At 38.7% G+C, this 27,117-nt stretch overlaps 1 protein-coding gene and 1 pseudogene across 5 annotated transcripts in view; one reads left to right on the forward strand and one right to left on the reverse strand.

Annotated features, from left to right (window-relative positions):
* Gstcd (glutathione S-transferase C-terminal domain containing) overlaps positions 1-27,117 on the reverse strand; it is a 107,690-nt gene that overhangs the window by 18,615 nt on the left and 61,958 nt on the right. The gene's annotated exons all lie outside the window — the stretch shown is intronic.
* Positions 19,587-27,001, forward strand: LOC114683389 (annotated as a pseudogene).

Here is a 27,117-nt window from a genome sequence, read left to right on the forward strand (position 1 = left end):
GCCCACTTGTGGCATTCCCAAGACATCCTTAGAAAGATGAATAGCATTGTTGTTTATGTATAAAATACATTTCTTCAGTTTGATAAAAAATATGTAGAGATATCAAGATTTTCTTGCTCCAATTTAGAGAAAAAATATATTTTTAAGAAAATATTTTAAGAGAAAAGAATAGAATATATTTTATCTTTCCCTTTCCCATTTTCCTTCTTTCTTGTGTTACTAAATTAAGTTTTAAAACTAGGAAAATTTTACTATAAAAAATAAAATCATAATATCCAGTTTCAAAAGTAACACTGACAAACATTGTATCTCAAATCCTTAACTTTTCAGCCATATATAAAATATTATATTACAAATATCTTTTTATGTCAGTACATTTGTCTCTAAGACTATACTGTAATGGTACATACTATTACACTGATTATGTATACGCCTTGGTTTCAATAACCTATGTTCTATTGTTCAATTAAATATTCAATAATACAACCGTTGTCACATGGCTCAATTTTTACATATTCTAAATTATTTACCATGCCTAACCTGAGTTTCAAAAATTAGGAGTTTGAAAACCAATCTAGTGATCTCATTTGTGAAGATAGTTTAATGTGGCTTTTTATTCTAAGAGAATATTCATTTCCCTCTAACAATGTCATTATAAACATTCACACACAGAATACATGAGTCCCTGTAGTATTACTTTTCATGAAGACCACCTGAGCTTTTATCATGACAATTTTCAAATACACAGCACAACTGAAACAATTTATCAGTGAACACTTCTGCACTAGCTTTCATTATTGCACCAAATATCTAAGGCAGGTTATTCTCGAAGAAAAAGAGGCTCAAAGTCCAACCCTGACAAGACTAGCTGTTTTGCGGGCCCATGACAGAAAAACAAAGGTACGCAGTGAGGCAGGATGCTTCAGACATTAGGGCTGGGCTGACTTCTACAACACCAAAACCGATTTGCTAATTGACTGGCTGGCTGTATGTGTCTGTATGCTTATGCCACGGAATGTGTGTAGAGGTCAAAGGTAACTTGCTTGGGAGTCGGTTCTTCACTTTATTTATCACGTGGGTCTAGGGATAGAACTAAGGTCATCAGGCTTGGCAGCAAACTTTTCTGGCTGAACCATCTTGCTGGCCCAGGCTCAGATTTTTATAATAGCTTTTCTTTTGTAGAATTTACCAGGAGACTAATACATCACCCCAATGACCTATGACCTCCTACTAGGAATACCTGCCATGAACAACATCAAAACCATGGCAGATTGTAGAAAAATTTCTAAATGCTCTTATTAAATAAAAAACACGGAGCAAGAAATAGGGGTGAAAGCCTTAAAGAGATCAGGGAAATAGGGAAAGCCACCAGCCCACCTTACCTCACCAACTCTCAGCTTCCAAATGTGAGTTACTTCCTGTCTACCTACGCCTTTATTGCCTTGCTGTTCTGCCCTCTCATTGGCTCTCTTAGCCCAGCTACCTCACTTCCTCTTCCTACACAGCTCTGTCACTGTCTGTCTGTCTGCACAGATCTCCAGACCTCTATGGTGGGTACTGGGATTAAAGGTATGTGTCACTACACTTGGCTCTGTTCCCTAGTGTGGCCTTGAACACACAGAGACCCTGCCTGCTAAGTGATAGGATTAAGAGCGTGTGCTACTGCTGCCTGACTTCTTTGTTTACTTAAAATGGCTTGCTTTTTCCTCTGATCTCCAAGCAAACTTTATTTATTGAAGCATAAATAAAATATCACCATATTTCCCTTTTCTGTCTAATAAAAATAAAAAAGTTATAACGAATCTAAAAACCTATATACAATATATACAAGCAACAAATACATCAACAATGTTTAGTCCATTTGCATTTGACAAATTCAGAGAAAATATTCCATTATTTATGCTATTTTGGTGAGTCCAAAGTGTACCTGATTCACTTTCTATCCTAACTTATATTACCAACAGAAAACTATCTTATGATGTCTTTCAAACTTAGATACTTAACACCTCTTAGTGAGTTTCTTTTCTGAATTTCTTAACAAGGAAAACTGTAACTATAACGATCTAATCTTCAACTCCTCAGAGACCTGAGAAGGAAATAATATTACCTAGTAAAACAGGAAGTGCAAACAAGTGACTTCCAAAAAATGAGTTATGACAGAAACAGCCAGCTGCCTGGACAGTCACGCGAGGTTTCTCTGCACATTGGGGTAACATCTTTGGCCTACAGGCTTAGCATATCTGACAGACTCATTTGTGAAGTAGGATGTACACAAGGCCTACAGCTCGACCTTACATTTGGTGCGAGTATTCCATGTAGCAGATAAACTTGAATTCTGCCAGTGTCCATGTCATGATTCAGGATTTTAAATCCTGGAAATTGCTTGTGTTTTTGGAATTCAGCTACCCAGTGTTCTTGGCTTGTGGGTGGCTTCATCTCCTTTATTAAATGCCAGTCTACCATTGACAGGTTAAACTCTATCAGCCTCATTACTCCTTCAAGAATAACTGTTTCAGGTACTGTTCCACTGCAGCAGATTCTACGCCTTCCACGTAGCTTCTACCATTAATAACTCACTGTATGGGATGCATCACACTCCTGTCCATCTCTCCATGGACCATCCCAATTTGTCTTAGAGACTAAGACTATGGGAGATGAAGGTAAGCAAGATGACTTGGTGGGTAAAGGTACTTGCCTCCAAGCCAGATGATCTGAGTTTATCTTGTGACCCACATGGTGGAAAGAGGCAACTAAGTCCTATATGCTGTCCTCTGCTCTCTCCATGTGTACTCCATGAAACACACATGTATGCACACACACATAATTGAAATAAGAATAAAGGAGAAGAACAGCAAAGTTAGAAGACAATGCACAAGTAAAGGTGTTGTGGGTATTTGTTCCGACAATATCTTTGGAGTACCAGCCTTTTGGTGGGTTATGTGACTGCTTAAAATCTGAGAAGGGGGTGCCTATTCTCTCTCTTGGGGTGATCAGAGACCTGAACGCTGGATCCATTTGCTCCCGGAAGAACGGAGGACGATGGTTGTTTACTTGGTTCTGTATTCAGTGAGTGTACTTTTCCCCATTTCATATCTTAATAAATCCTTGCTACCCCTTAAACAGACTCTCATGGGTTTTGCATAACTAAGTGTACTTTGAGGGTCTGTCTGAGGGCTAGAGTTCCAAATGCTGCTGCTAAGTGGCCACAGTGAGGTAAAGAGTGAGCACACGTATTTATGTCTTTTCCCCATCTGTGAAGTTTCGTAAGACAAAAAGAAATTCTATTTTTTTTTTTTGTAGAAAAGAAAATTATTAAATGGAGTTCTAGCTGCAGTCCTATAAAGTGCTTCTATCATAAACTCAGAATGGCATAACTCCCTTATATGTGTTTCAAAAGCAAGCTCTGGTAAAGACTTGCCTTCCTACAGCTATCTTTGCAAGTAAACACATCTACACCAAAATGAAGGGTGAAGACAGAGAGCTTTTTAGATTTGTGTCTAAGTGGAGGGACTACTAGGTTCATACAGTATTCACAAAGGTTGAGCTAAAAATACAGCAGCAAGATGCCTAGATACATTAATAACGGTCTCCTATTGGAGACATTCTCTTCTCATTCCAGATTTATAAATATTATAAAACTCCTGGAAACATAAACAGGATCTCAAGTATATTCAAAAAGGTAAAAAAAGCAGTGTTTTAGAATATGTATTAATTTAAAAATCAAACCCTACTTTGTATTTTTATTCAGGATCCTTGATTCTAAAACAATTTACAAATATAAAATTGCAATCTACTTTTATCTTCACTACAAATGATGGCCCTTTAAGTGAAGTGGAAAAAGAAATCCAAGCAGAGAACATTTAAATACTTATGACGTCACAATTCTTCTGCAGTGGGATCTTGGTCTAACTCACATTAGGATGCATTTGAGTATTTAGACTATGAGATTGCTTTTTGCAAAGTGAGGAACACAAGGTCAAGGAGACTTGTTAAAAAGGCTTTACTGGGCCTGGGGTGCCCTTTGGGGTCGGGCAGTTCTCATGTTTTGTTTCTTGGTGTGAAGCAACAGTGTACCTGCCTGTTATAACTTGCTTACATATGAAAGTTAAGAAAACGATCAGGTTAAACACATACTAAACTTCCTCAGTAGAGATTCTCAACAGCATGGTATGAATTAAAAAAATATAACTAATCTGAAGAAAAAGACTGAAAACTAATGGTTTAGTGACTTTAAATTTTTTTTCCTTTTTTTTAAATTAAGAGATTTTCCATTCATTTTACATATCAACCACAGATTCCCCCATCCTCCCTCCTCCCACCCCCCAGTCTTCCCCCACAACCTACCCCTCACTCCCACCTTCTCCAAGGCAAGGTCTCTCATGGGGAGTCAGCAGAGCCTGGTACATTCAACTGAGGCAGGTCTAAGCCCCTCCTCCCTGCACCAAGGCTGCACAAAGTGTCCCACCATAGCTACTGGGCTCCAAAAAGCTGGCTCATGCACTAGGGACAGGTCCTAGTCCCACTGTCTGGGGGTCCCCTAAACAGTTCAAGCCAAACAACTGTCTCACTTATCCAGAGGGCCTAGTCCAGTACCACAGGGGGCTCCTCAGCCATTGGTCCACAGTTCATGCGTTTCCACTAGTTTGGCTAGTTGTCTCTGCACCTCTTCCAATCATGGTCTCGATATCTTTTGCCAATAGAATCCCTCCTCTCTCTCATCATCTGGACCCCTGGAGCTCTGCCTGGGACCCGGCCTACGGATCTCTGCATCTGCTTCCATCAGTCACTGGATGAGGGTTCTATGATGTCAGCTAAGGTATTCAGCCATCCGATTATCAGAGTAGGTCAGCCTAGGTACCCTCTCAACCACTTTTAAAAGACTTCCATTTGAGAAACTATAAAATGAGGAAAGCAGAAGCAAATTTCCTCCACAGAGAACACATGGGTGCTTACCACCTTCTAGAAAGCCACAGGAGCCCCTAAGGACAGAGCACCCCTGCTTCCACTAGTGTAAGAAAGGCTTTTATCGTGTGGTTGAGGGCAATAGAGAGGGAAGCCTAAGTTTCTTCCAAGGGTAGCTGATCGCCTTGCGTGGAGCAGTGACCTACAGCACGCCCAGTATTTGCACATATGCTGAGGCCAGATAGTCTCAAAATGTGTAAGACACAATATTGCCTTTAAGGTGCTACCAGGGTGCCTAGGCAGAATGTGTGTACTGAAGATGAAGCAGTGTTTGGTACAGTGAGAGAAGCCTTCGCAGACCCAGCACAGAATTTTATGACGGAATGAACTAGGGGAGGCCTGCTAAGAACAATCCAGCTTGTTTAGTGGAAAACCACAATAAGCTCATCTGTGCTTGAAAACTGGGGCCCAATGTGGGGAGGAAGCAGGAGAGATCAGGCAGATCTGAAATTGTAAGCAGGGGCAGGTAGGAAAGGGCACTGCTGGTGATTTTGACCTTGGCATCCCAAACAAAACATGGCCTTACTTTAATATGTAATGTGCTTAGACCTTCTTAAGGCCGATTTCTATTTCTAATAGTACTACTGTCTGCTTCTGAATAGACAGTACCATTATTCTTGCAGTTGTGCACTAAAGATGTTCTTTGATAATGCTAGCCTGAATCATTTTTATTTTAGATAATATATGAGATTATTCATAAAACTTTCTGGAGCACTCAACCTCAACTGATGTTCATTGCAATTAAGTGATGTAATTAAGAAAACGGATTTGACCTGGTGAAGTCACTGCATCATTCTGAACCATGGAGTTGGAGACCACAAATGTCCTGGGTTCCTTAGCAGACTTTCCTGCTTCCCTAGTTGCATCCTGAGGTGTTATACTCTGCCTGTTCGGAGTAGTTAATCAGAGAGTGAGATCTACTTGGATGTGCTAACTTAAGCCTCTTCAAAACTACCCAAATCTCTCTCTCTGCTTTGTTTAAATACCTTCAAGACTCCTCTCTGCCTTAAGAAAAACAAAACAAACAAATCAGCTAACAAAAACCCTTACTTCTTGGTGAGGAAACAAAACCTTTAATGATAGGGTCCTCAATAAGCAGCCAAACTCACCTCTGCTACTTCTGATGCATCCTCATGTTCTAGCCTCATCACACTTCACTAGCCACATCAGTCCTTTGATATTTGATAATAATTGTTTAAAAATAAATGATTCTTCATTTGTGCTTTAAATTGCATTTCACTTCAGTATGCTGAATTTTATAGGTTCGATGCATGAAGCACATTAGATATCAATTCTCTGACTGTATTTGTTGAAACAGTAAAACAAATCAATTATGGAAGTGTCTTAAGTAGGAAAAAGTTTCTGAAAATTCTTGTGAGAGAATAGGAAAGCAGCAATATGAAGTCACTTTCATTTTTGAGATAACATCCCAGAGATGCTAAGACTTTACTTAAATGATCTTTGCGATTAAAAGTCATTTTCACTAATCCTCTTGGACACGTGGATCCCAGTGTGCAAAGTCTTGCACTAGTAGGTACTTTTAATCGTCTCATACCTCTGTCTATTCACATACCTTATGGTTCAATCCTATGGCATCATTAACTTTAATAGTGTCATGGTGTCTTCACTAGTGTAATTTTACTCCATACATTGTTAGAACATTTGACAATTATATTACTACAAAAGACAGGAGAACACCATGGAAATTCCTAATGTCAAAAGAGGTCACTTTATACTTTCTAGATGAATAACACCTCCATAAAGATCTCTCAACACACAGGTCAGGCAACCAGTGTAGCCTACACAAACCTGTTCCAGAAAATGCTGGAGATACAAGCATGTATAATGAATGGTTTCCACCTTAATGAACTTACACCTTGTTTACTTACTATAGGACATCCCAGGAGAGCTTATGTAATGTATTTTGTTAACCATGTTGCATAACATACACTTAAAGTAGACACAACAACAACAAACATGCATGTAGCTCCCAAGCTTTTAAACTGGTAACACTTTCTGCTGCCAGGACTCTGCAATCTAGGGAGCACGCTCACATACAATGTATCACCACCCTGACACTCTCTCGGGTTGTTGGTAACTCTCTCGGGTTGTTGGTGTAGATGACTGACATTGTCTATATATATATATATTTTTTTTAGTTTTTTTGAGACAGGGTTTCTCTGTGTAGCTTTGCGCCTTTGGAACTCACTTGGTAGCCCAGGCTGGCCTCGAACTCACAGAGATCTGCCTGCCTCTGCCTCCCGAGTGCTGGGATTAAAGGCGAGCGCCACCACCGCCCGGCCATTGTCTATATTTTACAGACGAGGACAATGCACATCCTACAGGACAATTAGCACTGGCTTAAAGTCACAGGCTGGACGAGGGACTCACTGAAGATTTCTAACATCGATTTCAATCTTCTTCTCAATATGACATGCTACTTCTTAAATGGATGACAGATTGGTAGATCTCAGTCAGTGCCATCATTACCTTTTCTTATGTTCGAGAGCTCAAGAAAATGAGGTATGTTTCTCAGAGTAAGGAGGCAATTTCTTTAGAAATTACACATTAGGGAGAAATTTAATTCTTCAGAATCAGTCATAAAATGCATTTTATTTCAGTCTTCCTTCTAAATAAAAATTCATCCAGGAGGCTTAGCAGTATAACAACTCAGTTTATGTTGTGAAAGTCAGTTTTGGATAAGGCATTAGAGGTCTCATAAGTCACTCCATTCAATAAATTGACCTTGCAGCGTCGCCATTTCCAAAAAGAGCATTTCTCCACTGTGGGACTTTCGTAACCTTTTGGATTTTATAGAAAATGACACAGGAGGTTGAGCAATCAATTTGTGGCAAAATCGGATTATTCCGGAAGAAATGAAAATAGATCAAGATCTTTAATGGAACAGTACTGCAGATGCAGACTAAAGAGAGCACGAACCCCTCACCTTTCCAGATCCAACTCCGTGCTGCCTTTTAAAAAGCTGATAGGAGACCGTTTAGGCATACTGGGTGGGATGGAGAAAAGCTCAACAAAGTGTAGTCGCATTAAATGCCAAGTCAGAGCTTCACTTGGTTTACAGAAGAGCTTCAAGTGGCTAATGGAAAATCTAACACTTATTTCTGCCATTCATTCTCTGAGAGGAATAAAACATTTTGATTCCTGAATACTATGTCCAGAGTTAACTAACATAAACATTTTCATTCCATTTGAATGTATTTATATCACATGAAATAAATATCACTTACCTGTGGTATTTTTCTTTTTTTAAAGACCACAATATTTTCCAAGTTGTTTACAAGACCAAAGCTTTTAGAACTAAAAAGTTAACTTTGGAAAACAGTTACTCATTTTTCATTTTAGAAACTCAACAACAGGAAGGTACCTTAACTTTTGAGGCCAATAAAATAATTCTTTCTTAGCTTCTACCTTATAATCAGAAATAATTAGGTTAAATGGTATTCTGGCCACTCCAAAGGGGAGTGCTAACTTTCTCAGAGTATAGTGACTTTTTTAAAAGCAACTAAACTGAATGATGGAGTACTTTAGGTTAGGTAGTTGGGGAAATTCTCAAAGATCAAGTAACTAAACTGAGTTCTGAATACCGAGAAGAAGCCAGAAACAGGGAATAAGAAAGATGCGCTAAATACAAAGGAGGTGTATTTAGCTAATTATGGTGGAGCTCCGGGAGTCTAATTAGTGAGAAAGAGGAGGGTTTATATGAGCGAGAATTGTTGAAACCAAGGTTGGATAGAGCACAGGGACAAATAGCCAAACGAATGGAAACACATGAAATCTGAACCAATGGCTGAGGGGCCCCCAACTGGATCAGGCCCTCTGAATGGGTGAGACAGTTGATTGGCTTGATCTGTTTGGGAGGCATCCAAACAGTGAGACCGGGTCCTGTGCTCATTGCATGAGTTGGCTGTTTGAAACCTGGGGTTTATACAGGGACGCTTGGCTCAGTCTGGGAGGAAGGGACTGGACCTGCCTGGACTGAGTCTATCAGGTTGATCTCAGTCCTCGGGGGAGGCTTTGCCCTGGAGGAGGTGGGAATGGGGGGTGAGCTGGGGGGAAGGGGAGGGGGGCAGGAGTGGGGAAAACAAGGGAATCCGTGGCTGACATGTAGAACTGAATGGTATTGTAAAATAAAATAAAATAAAAGGAAAAAGAAAAAAAGAAAAGAAAGATGAGCTAAATACATGGGAGGTGTAGAGTCAAGTCTTTATGTCAGTGGTTCTCAACCTGTGGGTCCTGACCCCTTCAGCAAACCTCTGTCTCCATATTTACATCATGATTCATAACAGTAGCAAAATTACACTTTTGAAGTAGCCACGAAAATAATTTTGGGTCACCACAGCATGAAGAACTGTATTAAAAGGTCACAGCATTATTAGGAAGCTTGAGAACCACTTGCTGTAGATGGAAGAGATCTGAGGATGTAGTGAAGAGATCATCAAAATAATCTATATTACATATAATACCACTAATGCACATGCCATATAGCCACAGAGTGGCTGTTCTTATTTGTTGGTATTGGTAATAGGAACGATTACACTGTCCTGTACTGTTGTACTGTCCGCCTCATTGTCCTTTCTGTCCAGCTTACAAAGCTGGCTCTGCTACTGTACTGTGAGAGGAATGAGTGTAATGAAAAATAGCATCACTCATATTTATCCATAATGAAGCCAGGACCTATGCTCTTATGTACCACATAAGGAATCATAAATTCTTATCAGTAAAATATTTTTAATAAGGCCCAAATATACATACCACTATTAATGTTTGTTATATAGTAGGTTTATTCTCTTTAAAAACTCTTTTTTACTTTTGTATATTCTATACTGCCTCCTCTATGTATTGTTTCTAGGTTTAATTTGTTTCTAACACCAGATAAATTTAATCAAGTCTAGTTCTTTGGTAGTTTCATAATTTAATCTCAAAATTATCAGGAAACATACACTAAAGTATTTTTTTCCTAGGAAATGTCATGTGGTAGAAGTTGAAGTGTGTATAAATGGCATCGCTTTAGCTAAAAGGCAAAAAGGTTAGTCAAAAGTTACCTTGGTGTCACTGTAGTAAAGGGTGGGGTCTTATTTGGGCCATAGAGTAAATAAATACTGCTTCTATGTCTTTACTGATTAGACTTTCAAAAAGGACTTATTTTATTTTTTATTTATGTGTATGTATGTGTGCCTGGGTGAGTATTATGTGTGGGCATGAATGCTGGTCCTATGGAAGATCAGGAAATGCTCTTAACCATTAACCCATCTTCCCAGCTCCACAAATCATGTTTTCTAACCATATTCTTATTATATCTACTCGGTGACCTCAGAACAGACCAAATACTATTGTTATACTAAAGGAATATAGCAATGACCGCTATACCTACAGCTTAGTGTCTCACTCAGCCATCATCAGAGAAGCTTTTTCCTGCAGTAGATGGGAACTAATACAGAAACTCAAGTTGCGGAATATTTGTTTACACTGTGCAGATGTGTCTTTGCAAAGGTGCCTTCTGATTGGCTTAATAAAGAACTAAGTGGCCAATAGCTAGGCAGGAAGAGGGTAGTGGCTCCCTGGGAAGAAAGAAAGAAACTGGGAGGAGAAATCTAGGTACATGATTTCACCAGCAAACTTGAAGCAAGTCAGATGTACTGTACTAAGAAGAGGTAACTGAACCATATGGCAGAGTGTAGATTTAAAAGATATGGGTTAATTAAGTTACAAGAGCTGGTTGGGAAAAAGCCTAAGGTAAGGCCAAGCTTTCATAATTAATAATAAGTCTTTGTGTTGTTATTTGTGAGCTGGCAGTCCAAAGATCATCTGACAAGAAAGCTTGCTAAATTTGGTGCCCAATGTGTGGCACGTAAATCCACACAGGACCTGAGAAATTGGGGGGGGGGGAAGCCAGGTCCAGGCTGAGAAAATCTCCGAATGGGTTACAGTATGTTTAAAAATGTGCTTAGATGCTAAAGAAAGAAAAAAAAATGGGAATAGACAAAAATAAATCCTTTAAAAATAATAAAGTAAAGTCATTAAAGAGAGAGTAATGTAGAAAGAATAAGCCACATAAAGATGGAAAATACATAGGGTGGCTGGATCCTGTATGTTGCTTTGTTGACTCTCAATTTTTTAAATGCTAGTGAACAAAAAACAATAGTTGCTGGAGACATTGGATTATGGAAACTGCTAAATTAAATAAACTTACATATTTTAAAAATTTCAACTTCTGAATAGAAGTTAGGAAATATGTTGCACTGGGAGAGAGGTTATATCTTTGTTTCGACAGGAAACAAAAAGCTATGGATTTCTTAAAAAATTAATAAACATCAGATTTGAGCGAGGGAGACTGCCTAGGGATCTTGGCTAAAGACATGAGGAAGTAACCAGGAAAGACTGCAGGTGACATGTATGCTGGTCCCTCTACATGGGAGCAGCTCTGATACTGAAAGAGACATGATAAGTCTTGTTGGCTACAGAATCCTCATGACTTATTATTATATGCCAGCCTTTCATATGATAGAGAGATTTATATTACAGTTTGCTTATACAGTCCAAATGGACTTATAAAGTTGACGGATGTCTTTAAGCTGCTCAAATATAGAATAAAAAAGTCACCTTTAGCTGACTTGTGCACAATGCACATTTCATATTTGTGTTAATGCAGATGTATGTCAATGCAAAGGTATGCTACCTTTAAAAGTTTTGTGTTTTCAAAAAGGGGTGGGGGTAGACACCAATAAAGACAAGTAGCCCAGATTATCCAGCCTCTCAAAATGCCTGTTGCAGTTTTCTCAAAATTCTGCACCCAGAACAACTTGAAAGCTACTAGCTGAAATGATCTAGCCTCAGACTACTTCAGCCAAGACTTCAGATAAGCTCTATACTTTCCCACCACACAGAGACTAAACAAAAAGTGATACAGCTAGCTCTCCTGGGACTTGACCATTATTTCAATTTTCTCAGGGTCCTCTATCGAGGGTGTCGCCCCCAGAAAACAGGAAGCAGCCTACAGAACACAATACCCACATTCTCATGAGGTGGGCTGGGTGGTTTTCAGTTGCTCAATGGATTATGGGTATTTATCATCATTTAGGGGGGTTGGTTGCAAATTGTTGTTGGTCATAGTCAGGTAGAAAGCTAAACAAAGGAGATTAGATTTAGAGATCTTTTTCTGAAGGGAAAAAGGGGGGATATAGTATAGAAATAATAGGAAAAAAGGGTAGATTATTAAACCTATTTTAAACTAAAAAGCAACTATTAATCTCAAATATTTTACATTGGTGTATATTTTTGTATATTGATACAAATTTAAGGTTATTTTTGTTAGAACATACTCTATATATGTTTCTATTCTTGTTTAAGATATTTTGTATATCAATACAAATTTAAGATTACTTTTGTTATATTGTATATATGTTTCTAATTTTTAATGGTCTTTTGTATATTGATACAAATTTAAGGCTATTTTTGTTATACTGTATATATGTTTCTACTCTTGTTTAAGGTTTTGTACCTGTGCAGCTCATTTAATGATGTAATATAAATTTGTAGTCTTTGGAAGTTATTATTACAAACTATTTAGGATAATTGAGAAATACAAGTTAGTAGCTAGTCATCTAACAATCAAATGTGTGGCCATGCTATGTATGTTTGTATGGTCAAATAGAGATATATTTTAGATAGATAGATGGTCTTCAAACACTTCAGAGATCTATAGTATATGGCATTTAAGATGTTTTAATAACATAAGGCTTTTCATGACAGTGAAACATGTCTGCTCCTGACAGCACCAATCTACTTCAAAAAAGGATAATGGGTATCAAGGACCCTCCATATGGAGTTTGCTTTCATTGTGGCAAAGTTAGCCACTGGGCAAGAAACTGTCCTTGCCTTGACTGCTGACAGTATGCTGTCCAAATTGGACAAGTAGCACACAAGAGAAAGAGACTACCGACTTTTGCCAAGAAAAGGTAGGACAGTCCTTCAAAATACCCACTTCAAAGAATAGTCTGTCAGATTTCGTAGGCCTGTAGGCCAAACATGGATGCCCCAATGTTGCAGAGTACCCTTGGGTGACTGTCTAGGCAGCCAGCTATCTGTCATTTCTATCATTTTAGAAGTTGTTTGCTTTGCACTTCCTGTTTACTCAGGTAATATTATATCCTTTGGTGATCTTTGATGGAGTTAAAGACTAGATAGTCTTAGTTACAGTTTTCCTTGTTACAAAATTCAGAAAAGAAACTAACAAAATAGATGGAAGGTGCATAAGGTTGAGAGACATAAAAGCCTAAGTTGTTTATCTAAGAAAATATTTTTGGGTCTAAAAAGATATTTTTAGGATGGTAATACAAGTTGGGATAGAAAATGATTTAGGAATAAAACTTTGGACTCATCAAGACAGGATAGATAATAGAGTAGTTTCTCCAAATTTGCCAAATACAAATGGACTGGACACTGTAAATGTAATCCTCACCTGGTAATTCTTCTTATTGTATATAGTTTTACAGTGTTAGAGTTAAAACTGTTCCTTTTTATTTAGACAAAAAGGGGGAAATGTTGCAGAATGTTTATTTATACTGTGTAGATATGTCATTGCCAAGGTGCCTACTGATTGGCTTAATAAAAAGCTAAATGGCCAATAGCTAGGCAGGAAGAGGGTAGGTGCAACCTCCAGAAAGAGAGAGAGAGAAACTGGAAGAAGGAATCTAGGCGCATGATTTTGCCAGCAGACTCGGAGCAAGTTGGATTTGCCATACTAAGAAGAGGTAACTGAGCGATGTGGCAGAATGTAGATTAAAAAAGATATGGGTTCATTAAGTTCTAAGAGTTAGTTGGCGAAAAGCCTAAGCTAAGGCCAAGCTTTCAAAATTAATATTAAGTCTCTGGGTCATTATTTGCAGGCTGGTGGTCCAAAGATAGTCCGAAAAGAACACTTGCTACAGACTCACAACTGGACAGTTCTAAATGGAATGTCTTCATCAAATCCTTTCCTTCAGGGATCAGGGAACTTAGCAGAAGAGGAGGTGAAAAAATTGTAAGAGCCAGAGATGATGATACCAAGAAAACAGTGTCTTCCTGATAAAACAGGACCAATGCACATCTGAACTCACAGAGATTCAGAAGCAGCATGCACAGGGCCTGCACAGACCTAAACTAGAAGGCATCCCAGTGCTGAGATGGGGTAGTAGACAAGGGCCAATCCTCAGCCAAGAAGCTCTCTCCAATTAGCAACCACTGGCAAAGGAAAAGTTAGTTCCTCCAAGGGAGTTTCTCTGGCTATACAAACCACAAGGGCAGGCCCTGGGATCAGCAGCAGATGGCCAACATAAAACAAACCCAAAGGTAGTTTCTGGAGGCTTTTCTCTTCTTTCTTTTTCTTTTTCATTTTCTTTTTTCTTTTCTTTCTTTCTTTTTTTTTTTTTTAGTCTATATTGCTTTGTTTTGGCATTTTAATTTTTTTCCCATTACTGATCTTTGCTTGTATATTATGGTTTACAGTTTTGACTTTTTACGGGTTTTATGTGTGTGTATATGAGTTTTTCATGTTCTTTCTCAGTTTTTCTTCTTTTTGTTAGTATGTTTTATTTTATCCTTGTTTGTTGTCTTTTATACTGATTGTTTTCCAAGAGAGAGAAGGAAGGCCTGAGGTTGGGGAAGTGCAGAGGCAGGGAGGATCTGGGAGGGGATGAGGGAGGGGAAAACAATACCAGAATATAGAAAATAACTATTTTCAATAAAAATAAAATAAAAAGTCAAATATATTACTAATTTCAATATTTCTCCTTAGTGACTAAGAAGATATTACATATTTAATGCAATTTAAGAAAATACTCTGAAAACATAAAATTGCAATGTTCACCATATTCAATATACTTCTTAATGTTTAAAAAGTAGGTTGCTCATGAGAACTCTTTACAATAATATTAGGCTTAACATTTAACATTTTTGGATATACAGTGAAAAATAAATTTAAATAACTTACTATCTTCTCTAAAATCTGTGATCTGATGTTATTGTCACAGCATGACAGCATGAAGCTATTTGTTTGCACACCCACACATCTACACGCACACAGAACAGGCAAAGGGATCTCTTTAGTCTTAAACACAGGGTAATATTTTGGTGACTGCTAAGAACTTCTAAAATGAGATTTGAGGTTTTATATATGTATGGTTCTTTATTACCACTGAGAAGCCAAAAAACAGAAGATAAAATACCAAAAACATGGCTGTTAGTCAAAAGTTTTCATCTGCTACCATTATTTTAATCTTACAAACGGGATTAGTTTTCACTTTTAAGTAAAAGAGAAAAGGCAGAACTTTTTCCTTTCAAAGCCAATACAAAAATAAGTATTATGTAGGAGAGCAAAATAAATATTATGATGACACTTTTAAAAGGAATAAATTAATGACTTTTGTAAAAGACTTTGTATTTTCATTTATAATAAAAAGCAACAACTGTAGGTTAGTATACAAGAGTTCTGATTGCCTTTTAAGGTCTCATTGCCAAGTAGTGAGAAAAAACAGATTGGATTAATACTAAGAGGTGAAACTCTAAATAACTTACCAATTTATACAACCCATAAAAGCACAATTTCTTTGTTAACTTGTATAATTTGAAAAATTGCAAGCAATGTTTTATGAGGAGAGAACATCGATTATAAAATTAAGTGACTTGTTAGAAGAGGGGTGTCTTAGTTAGGGTTTCTATTGCTGTGAAGAGACAGAATGACCATAGGAATTCTTACAAGGGAAAACATCTAATTGGGGCTGGCTTGCAGGTCAGAGGTTTAAGTGCATTATTATCAAGCTGGGAAGCACAGCTGTACCTACACAGACATGATGCTGGAGAGGTAGCTGAGAGTTCTACATCTGGATCTGCAGGCGGCAGGAAGACAGACTGACCCTGGGCTTGGCTCGAGCATCTGAGACCTCAAAGCCCATCCCCTGTGTCACACTTCCTCCAACAAGGCCACACCTCCAATAATGCCACTGCATGAGTCCGTGGCGGCCATTTTCATCCAAACCACAACAAGACAAAAAGCCTCATTTCTTTACATCATTGTGCTGGCTTGCTTTATGTCAACTTGACACAAGCTAAAGTCATTTGAGGGGAAGTATCCTGGACTGAAAAAAATACCTCCAGAAGATCAGGTTATAGGCAAGCCTATAAGGTACTGTTTTAATATGTAGGAGGTGTGGGGTACTCCATTGTGAGTCATCCCTCAGCTGGTGGTCCTAAGTTCTATAAGAAAGCAGGCTGAGCATGCCATGGGGAGGAAGTTGGTAAGCAGCACTCCTCATGGCCTCTGTATCAGCTCCTGCCTTCAGGTTCCACCTGGAGTACCTGTCCTGACTTCTTCAAAGATCAATAGTGATTTGGAAGTGTATGAATGAACCCCTTCTTCCCCAAGTTGCTTTGGACATGATGTTCATCTTACAACAGAAACACTAAGACAAACATTAAGAGACGCTTAAGAGGAATTCAAACTGCTAATCCATGTGACACTAAGTTAGTACATTGTACAGGTTGGTGTCATTCCTATAGTCAGAGGTCACACATCTGGTCTACTGGATAGACAAAACCAGAAATGTACATCAGAGAGAAAAGTTAAAGGACAAAGGGTAAAGGCAAAAGGTACAGAAGGGGACTTGCTGTAGATACAGTGATCTGAAAGAGCCTGTCTGGGATTTGAAGGAAGTGGAGGATATAAATTATCCAGGGGAAATATAGTTAGTGAAGACAGACTGGCAGGAAAGAAGACTAGGAATTACCTGGAGGTCTGGAGTATGCAAAGCTTCATATCTACAGAGAAGGTTTTGAGTTTACTTTGAATTAGATGCATTTGGGGGTATATCTGATAGACATTTTAAAAAGATTTCGGTAAGCCGGGCGGTGGTGGCGCACGCCTTTAATCCCAGCACTCGGGAGGCAGAGCCAGGTGGATCTCTGTGAGTTCGAGGCCAGCCTGGGCTACCAAGTGAGTTCCAGGAAAGGCGCAAAGCTACACAGAGAAACCCTGTCTCGAAAAACCAAAAAAAAAAAAAGATTTCGGTAAGCAAGCAAGAGGACAAGAAGGGAACTGGAAACAGTGCTGAATACTATAAAGCAGAGCTCCTGGGGCTGGGGAAATGACTCGGTGGCTAAGAGCACTGGCCGCTCTTGCAAAAGACGCAGGTTTGGTTCCTAGCACCTACGTGATGGATCACAGTCATCTCTAATCCCAGCTTCAGGGTATTTGATGACCTCTTCTGGCCTCCTTAAGGCACCAGGTATGCACATGGTGCACACACACACACACACACACACACACACACACACACGCACACGCACACGCACACGCATGCACACTCACTCATAAAATAAAAAATACATCTTTGAAAAAAAGTAATGTACTCATTTGTTTGCCAGAGAAGCTCCTGCTCTGCACTGGAAAGACAGGAAAGGTGCCCTCAGGGCAAGACCCCACCTAGGTAATTTGTGAAAGGTAAAAGCCTAAGGAATGCATCCCCTGCTCCTAGGAAGCAAGAGCATACAAAAGCTGCTCCAAGACTGGGCGGTGGTGGCGCACACCTTTGATCCTAGCACTTGGGAGGCAGAAACAGGCGGATCTCTGTGAATTTGAGGCCAGCCTGGTCTACAGAGTGACATCTAGGACAGGTACCAAAACTACACAGAGAAACCCTGTCTCAGGGTGTGTGTTTGTGTGTGGGGGAGCTGCTTTAATTGTGATCCAAACAGGCAAAGGTCCATCCCAAGCTGGTAGCTGAACTTGGTATAGTTAGCCTTGTTGTAATGGTTTTAGAAAAAAACAGATGCAAGATTTAGGGAGTCGTGGATTTTTTCTTTATGGGTTCAAAGAGCTACTGAGGCCAGGCAATGTGTAGCAAGGCTGAATTCTCTTGCAAGGCATCACTTAAGAGGCCATTGCACGAAGATGTAAAGATAAAGCATGGGCTGTGTAGTGGAGACCTCAAGATGTTGGAGATGTCAGAACCACGAGACATCTGTCAACAAGAGCTATATCAAGGGAATATAACTAGCCTAAGGGGGTGGGGTATGTTGGAGACAGCAAAGTTGGAGGGGTGGAGACATCTAAGCCCTTGAAATTGAAGCCCCCGATGCTGGATGGACATGGACTGCTGAATCTGGTGTTTGCCCTGCTGAATTTCAGTCTTGCTTTGGGTCACTTTTGAGAAGTGGACTTTGAAAGTTCCTAGATTCATCTTTCTATTCCTGTGTATGGATAAAATATGATCAACCAGCCTCCTGCTACTGCCGCCAGGCCATGCCATCTCCATCATACTAGACGACCCCTCTGGAACAGTGAGGAAAAGCGAACCCTTTCTTCCTTGAATTGCTTCTGTAGTTTATAACAGCAACAGAAAACCAATACATGAAAAAAAGGAAACTATTATTTTTATAATAAAAAACTCTCACAGACATCATTTTAAGCAAGTGATCCAACTTAATATCACGTGTCAAATTGGTGTCATGTGTTCCAGATCATAGGAAACTGAAGTATAATCTATAGTATGCTGGCCAAAATGTTTATGAGTCATCCTACTGCAGACTTTTTAATAGTTCAATATTCATTTAGTAAAAGAAACAAAAATTAAAGACATTCTGAAAAATAACTGGTATAGATTCTTTCAAAAGTGTTGTGTTATAAAAATTTTTAAAGCCATGATCCAAATTAAGAGATACTTAAGATGTATGACGAGTAAAAACAATGAATAGTTCTTGGTTGGTTCCTGGATGTTAAAAGACAGTGAGCAGGCAATTGGGAGAATTTGTACATGGGCACTCTACTCCATAACAGCATTATACTAAATAATTAACTACTAGTAATAATTAGATGATAGAATAGAAAAATGTTCTTGTTTAGGAGATACATGCCATGGTATTTGAGTGAAATGTCATTATGCTTATCAGGTCTCTCAAAAGGTTTAGGGGAAAAAAGTGTGTGTTAGCTAAAGAGAGAAGACAAATTTTAAGATCCATATGAAGGCTGAGTATTGAGTATACTACTTTTGAGATGTTTAAAAATGGGTATCTAATTATTGGCGAGAGATTGGAAGAAAAATATGAAGGAAAAAAAGAAACAAGCATGGACTTCAGTATTAAAGAGGAGTGTGTTCGTGGGATGGTTGGTGGGAGCTTTGTGGTATATAAAACCACATAAATGTACACATTGAACCCTCACTGCATAGAAGAGACTCAAAAGCCTATTTGCTGTTGTCAGAGTAGCACAATTCTCTCCATGAATGGGTTAACAGGATGCTGGCACTAAACTTTTCTGAGTTGGTCTTATTTTAATAGGTTCTTAATAAAACTGCAAATAATTACATCTTATCCGACTCTATACCAGAGTGTCCCGGTTTGTGTCTAGTAGATTTCCAATGTATTTATTGACTCAAACACTTATAAGAAGGCTCCTGAGGGCACGGTGCTGATGGTACCAGACCCTGAGGAGGGAGAACTGAGTGACTAAAAGAAGGAAAGAAGGAACACAGGCAGAGATTGGAGCAGTGATGGACAAATGGCCTCAATGCTGACAGATACTCAAAAACTAGCAAATGCAATGGGAAATTTCTAAGAAGACATCACATACGCAGATGAACAATAAGGGCTCGCACACCAAGGCGAGGAAGAGGAAGCAAAAGGACGGGGTCAGAGTTAGCAGCAATTTAAGAACTCTCAAATAACAAGGAGGGCTGTGAAAGTAAAACTTACACTGCTTTGCTCTAGTGCAACGCCAGTGTCTCTAATCCTCTCCTGACCCACTTTTACTCAGCACTGAAGAGGGGGCATTGTTTGTCTGGAGTATTAGTTTTTAAGGAGATTAGTTCCAGGAAAAGAAAAAAAAATGCATACAATGACCCTGATACAAGGCATTAGATTGTATCCTGTTCCCAAACCACCCATTTCAAAAGATTCCCATCACTCACAACCCAACATTCTGTATCCTCTCAAAATTATGAATACATTTAAGAATTACTGTGTGAAAAAATACTTTTAGAAGTGAAAAATATTTGAAAACCTTTAGAAATATCTATATGCCTTAGAGTTTTAACCAATGGGAAGCCAAGTCTTTTAATTCACATGTAATATATAAGAAATGAAAATTAGTATTTCCTTTATAACATTGGATATAAATCAGCATTAAATAATTAACTGTAGAGTATAATGCAATAAAAATGCAAATGTAATAGAAAATACATAGACGTTCCTAAATCTTAACATAGTTTTTCTTAGAGATTTGACTTAATCTTTCCTATTATCATTACTATTATTAACATTATTATTATTATTTTCCTTTGGTGTTTTCAAGACAGAGTTTTTCTTCTGTGTAGCCCTGGCTGTCCTGGACTCATTCTGTAGACCAGACTGGCCTTGAACTCACAGAGATCCACCTGCCTCCGGCCTCCTGAGTGCCAGGATTAAAGGTGTGCACCACCACTGCCCGGCTGAGATTTGACTTAATCTTAACCCTTTAGAAAAATCTTCTATAAACTTCACAAAGGTACTGTGGGGCGTTTACCCACCAACCCCACAGCTCCCCAGAGTTTTCTTGAGTGCGAGCAGCAGGAAATATTAGATAGATTTATAGCGGAGAATCTTGCGGAGATAAACAGATAGAAAATAAAGGATAGCCTCAAGAGGGCCTGGAACCTATTCCAACGGGCCCGACTGTCTCTGCCCCAGGGTTTTTATAGAGATGCCAAGGAGTGGCGCAAAAGACCTCCTCCCCCAGCACAGCCAAGTGCAGACCATCTCAGACACCTGCACTCAGGCCTGTGGTCCTGATCATCCTCTATGCGGACCTGCTGGGTAAAGCCACGAGGAACCCCAGAACAGGCTCCCATAAGGTACAAATTAGTTTTTCTCAATTCTGCTAGTTTTAACTCTTTTTATAGCAAACATTTGGTAAAATTCTTTGCAGCTATACTGAAATGTAATTCATAGTTTATCTTATCTACCTGTCTAAGTAAAAATAAATATAGTTATTCAGTCATAAAGGAGAAATACTGTTTTGCAACAGAATAATCCTACTTCAAAGATGCTCATTCATGATGACAAAAATGGCCCCCACATTTCTATAAATTTATCAAAGCTTATAAATAGATGATGTTTTCTCTAGAATTTAATGCAATGTTGTTATTGTAATTATGTTTTTCAAGGGACCTACAAATCATGAATTTCAGGTAGTATGTTTACAAAGAGCATATCATAATTTAGAAAATTGGACTTCTATTTCATAATAGCGTACATGCTAAAAAAATTTAATAAAAAAAGTTTCCTTAGATAAATAAATATTGTTTCAAATGTGCTTCCTGATGTAGCTATTCTGTTATCTTCATATTTTATTTGGTAACAATGATGAATCATATAATATCTTTAGAAAGCTTCCCTAAATATCAATCTAAATATTCCTAGATAATTAATACCAGAACATGCCAAATATGCTGTTAAGTATTTTTATACATAAACACACATCTTAAGCATATGTAAATTATACACAGTGATGATGTGAAGTGAAAACTGAGGTATCTAATCATCAGTTAAGAAACAGAACATTACTAATCCTTTTGCAGTCCAATGAGTATGCCCCAACCGAGGGTTTCTCCTTCACTTTCCTGCCGTCGAAGAACCATCATCCTGAATTTGTGCTTACCAATATACTGACTTTCTGTAAATCTTTGCTGTAGAGCTATGCATCTCTAGTGATATTATTGTTTAGCTTTAGTTATTTATAAGTCTTAAATTAATGCAATTGTAAGGATACTTTTGGCAGCTTGAATTTCTCAATCAATATTAGGTTCACGAGCTCTATGTTGATACATGAAGTGAAACTTTATTCTCACTACTGTGTTTTACTGTAGAATTATAATTTACTCATCCTGTGGGACAAGCTTTTGGGATATTTCTTTTTCTATCATAAACACTCAAAGCATTTGTTTACAATTTGAAAATTTAAAATTCAGTTACATGTGTTTTAGACATCCTGGAGTAAAGGTGACTATGATTTGACCTTTCTTGGTGTGTATGTGTCCTTGTTCAGCTTCCCTGTGTACACACCTGTGGAGGCCAAAGGTTGACACTGGGAGAGAAGGGATCTCTGACTTAACCTGCATCTCAAGGAGACCGAGTGGCCAGCAAGCCCCATGAACCTGCCTGTGTCTGGGACCCCCTCATCACTGGAGTCATAAATGTGTGACACCATCACCGGCATTTACGTGGGTAATAAGTGATATGGATTCACAACACACCCCCACGGTTGGGCATGGTTGCAAATGCCCCGCGGACCTAGGCACTTCCGCCTAGCCATTTCTGGGTCAAACCGTCTCGCATGACCAGGACCCTGTGTCTTTGCGTGGTTGCGTAAAGCTCGCAGCGCAACCATGTGATCTACACGCATGCATAGAGTAGCCACATGGGCCTGTGTGTGCAGGCGCGGCCCGGCCTTTAAACCGGCGCCATATTCCTGGCTCCATCTCTTTTACTTACCTGTGTTTTCCGCAGGCCTGTGCACATTTGTCTCTCTCCCTTATCTTAATGAAACTCTTGTTAGTGGATTCTGTCCTGTTTCGTGACATTTCCTCGCAGGGTAAGAGCGCCAAATAACCAACAATAAGGACTCAAACTCAGCTTTTAATGCTTACACGGTAAGCACTTTGCCCACTCAGTCCATTCCCTGACTTCATAATTTAGTCTATCTTTAATGACTCTAACCATAATTATATATACAGCATTATAATAAAGTAGCCACTGAGGTATATTTAGACTGCTTTGTATAGTTTTCTGTGTCCACTCTCACAGTGGGCTTAAAAGCAAATGCTTTATGCTGCTTTTTGTGTTTATTCTAAAAATCTCGAGTTTAATTTCCTTTTTGTAGGTCTGGAAGACAGCCAATGAAATTTGAGAGCAATACCAAGAAAGGAAAAACAGACTATGCTTGATAGATGGAATGGGAACATTTCTTGTAGAGATGTGGACTACCACATGAAATAATACACTACTACTGAAGAACAGACGTTTGGCATTCATGTCTGGCCCAAGTATTCATTAGCTATTTGATCTTATCAGGTAACTAATCTTCAGAGTATTTGCTTTCCTCTGTAATGTAAATAAAGGACTCTTCCATAGGAATATTGTAAGAAATAAATAGGATCATAGCATCAACCCTGGAAAACCACCAACTCTCGGCAAATATTAGTTACCTTTCATATCTACTCCTTTACCACCAGAGGTTAGAAAATCTCCATTATCTTTAAGGGACCAGAAGTACATAGTTGTGGTAGTTCACAGATACATTCTTATCGTTGTAGACATATGGAAACATTCACAAAGTTGAGATATTTTTGTAGCTTTCAAAATTATAGAAAACACTTCCTTATAAGTATTATGAAATAGGAATATTATGGCATAAAAACTCTGTAATGAATTAAGAAACCTAAATATAAAGGATGGAGAGAAAAGAAAAATAAAGAAAAGTGAAATATGAGGAATGTGGTAGAGAGACAACGAAGAGTTGGCTATTGAACAGTAATATTCCTGAAGAGAAAACCAGAATAAATGGAATGAAAACTTTATTCAAAGATATCAATAGTTTCCAAGGAAGAATGGGTATGAATTGTGTTGGGAGAGGGGAACACTTATTGGCACAATGATCAAAAAGATACAATTGCCTACCCCACAAACTGATCTTAAATAGAGGTTTTATTGGCATGGATACTCCCAAGCACTAAGACATCTAGGCATAATAGGTTGTCTACAGACAGAGACAGCCTGGTTGGTCTACCATCTCTCTTCAACACTATATGACTGCCTTAGAATGTAGAAGCACTGAAAGAAATGATTATGGATGAGGGGCTCTTTAAATACTTGCATTTACATGTAAAGATAATAGAACCATCTCCTTTAATATTTAAGGGGTTAAACGACAAATAATGGCTTGTGCTGTTGATCCTGAGTTCAACATAAATGAATCAACAATGTATATGAAAAAAGATGTATTTTGAAAGATGTGTGGCAAACCTAACTCTACATTTCCTGTAGACTCAATGGTTCAGTACTTACTAATTCACTGTTTGTGGTGACAGTATAGAATATACCTACTATGAATACTTAAAGCCATCCAAATTTTTTTACAACCATCATGTAACTTATGGAGAACAATATTGAATATTTCTTTCCTTCTTTGCCTATTATAGAATAATTTTAAAATATGAACATTTTATGCCATGAATTTATAAAATTCCTTATTTTACCTAATTGATATTCTCACTATTTCTTCATGTCCACACCTGGCAAAAACTTAGAATCAAAATTTACTTTCAACATCTCTTAAAAGATGAGAATTGATCTACATCAAGATCCAGCTATACCACTTGTGGGCATATACCCAAGGGACACTTCATCTTACCACAGAGGCACTTACTCAGCCATATTCATTGATTCTCTATTCATAATAGGAAGAAATAGGAAACAACCAAGACACCCTCATCAGATGAATAGCAAAGAAAATGGGGTACATTTACACAATGGAGTACTACTTGTTCATTAAAAGGAATGAAATAAGATCTGCAGGTGAATAAATGGAACTAGGAAAAATCTGAGTGAAGTAACCCCAATTTAAAAAGATAAATATGGTATGCATTCACTTACATATAGCTATTAGCTGTTAAGTCAATGATAACCAAGATACAATCTGTAGAACCACAGAGGGTAGGCACAGAGTAAGGGGCTAGGGACGAGGGACAAGATTTCCCTAGAAAGGGAAACAGAATAGTTATGGATGGACAGATGGGGTGGGGATTGAAACAGAGGGTCACGTAAGGAGGGGAGGGGAGAGGGGGCGAGGGGAATGGAAGGAATATGGGGCAAGACAGCTAAAATTAAGGGCTGTTTGAGGGACAGTAGGAAAACCTAATGTGGTAGCAAGTTTCATAAAAGGAATACATATTTGAAACTGATTTAAACGAAATCACCAAATATTGGGGACACAGAGCCCCAGCTGGCCATTTCTTGTCATCAAACAAAGCTTCCAGTATTGAGATTGAGTTACAACTCGAATTGGGTTGTTGGTCAGAGGGGTCCTATGGGAATCCCAGGCTGTTGCTAAGACTATAGGTTGTTCTACACAAACTAATGGCAAGGCTCCATTGCTGAAGACAACACCTTCACGACTCACTGAACATGGAGAAGTGAGTTGGTGCTTACAGAGAACCTTCACCCCTACATGATAGCATCTCTGGTACAGGAAGGTACTCTATATGCTACCAACGGACAAGTGTAAACACTAACGCAGGCACAAATACAGTGCTGTCCTACCTGCAAAATATGCTAGTGCAATGGTGGTACAAAGCATGTGCGAATAACCAACCAATATCTGATTTGACTCAGTGCCCACTCTATGAGATGGAACCCATACCTGGCACAGCTTGGGGAAAAAACAAACAAACAAACAAACAAACAAACAAACCTGAGGCTAGATAATCCAGGGACCTAGGGCAAAACTGAACACTACTATTTTTTTTAAAGCATAAATAAAATAACTCCTAATAACATTCTGCTGTACTCATAGATCAGTGCCTTGCTTATCAAAGAAGCTTCTTCCTGCACCAGATGGGAGCAAATACAGAGACCCAAAGCCAGACATTATGCAGAGAGGAGAGGCTTTAGAACACTCAGCCCTAAATGGGATGTCCCTATCAAATCCCTCCCCTCAGGGTTCAGGGAACCCTGAAGAAGAGGAGGTGGAAAGAGTATCCTCTGTGTAGATAGTATGGATTTTGGCATAGTGTTATAATTCAAGAGATTCCTGAGTGTGAGAATGAGTGGGTCTCTACATCTGTATCTGTTTCTTGTGCTTTTCTTGAGCTCTTTTTCTTCTGTTTGTTTTGTCCTGTTCTGGTGTATTAGTTTTTATTTTCTTATTATATTATATTGTATTATATTTTACTATTACCCTGTAGCTTCTCTCAGGGTCCCACCAAGCCCCCATAGTCCCGCAGCCCCGCAGCCCACTTATAAAATAAACACACAGGCGCTTTTATTATTTAAACTGTTTGGCCTAATGGCTCAGGCTGCTAGCTAGCTGTTCTTATATCTTAAATTAATGATCTAGCATGACTAGCTTTGAGCCATTGAACTGAGTTCAATGGTACAGATGCACTAAGGTGTGTAAACAACTGCCAAGGAATGCTTAGAACAGCCCATGCGGAAGAATGGCAGGCAGGGAGAAGGAAGAGTAACTGGATCACATGATGAGGTCTCCACGATGGATTATAAAGGAACGGCACCTGAGGAGTCTTCTAAATACAGATCATACAGATACAGAGAAACTGAAAGCCAGAGAGGTTCTCCTGTTTGAAGACGAACTGCATAATCACAGAGTTTCCTAATGCATCCCAGTTCTTTTCTGCTGTTTGTAGTTTTTTTGAGAACCGCTGGTGTGTGCTTATCACGAGGCTGACAAGAACTACATGTTATGAGAACACACATCCTGACAGAGCAAAATTGGCCATTTAATGCATGTTCTACCTTTCCTCTTCATGGAACCTAATGAAATTACGCAGTATTTACCAATCAGGAAGGCAGTTTGTTTGTGAGAAGTTAGTATTTATGGAAAGAAATGATCCTAATCTCACAGACCCACAAGAACGTAGCCTGGCAGAGTAGAATGTGAATCAACATACACTCCATGAGGAACCTGACTGAACATGTTCGCTGTCTGTAGGGGTGTTTTATTATGAGATTTAATTTTCTTGATTATACACAGATTTTCTGTATTTAAAGGAAAATTAAAGATTGTTACATGTAAGTTTGAATCAACTGATGTTTATACCATCTGTCTTCAAATTCATACTCCGTAGTTATTTGCTTTGGAGTCTCATTTGAACTAGTAAATTATCACAAAGCATGACCTCAGCAGCAGTGCCGTATATGTGTCTCAAGAGATGGACATGATCCACACCGAAAGGGAAGCACTGTCTGTGAAGAGGCTGCATTGTAAATCCATCAATGAGTCCAGATGCCTTGAGACTTTCACAGGATCCTGACTGTGTATGTTGAGGTACCATACTGGATCTTAGATTTAGGCTTTCTGGTGTTTATTTGCACTTTTGGAGAGTTGTGATGTGT

This window comes from Peromyscus leucopus, chromosome 6 (assembly GCF_004664715.2).
Source record: "Peromyscus leucopus breed LL Stock chromosome 6, UCI_PerLeu_2.1, whole genome shotgun sequence".
Lineage (NCBI taxonomy): Eukaryota > Metazoa > Chordata > Mammalia > Rodentia > Cricetidae > Peromyscus > Peromyscus leucopus.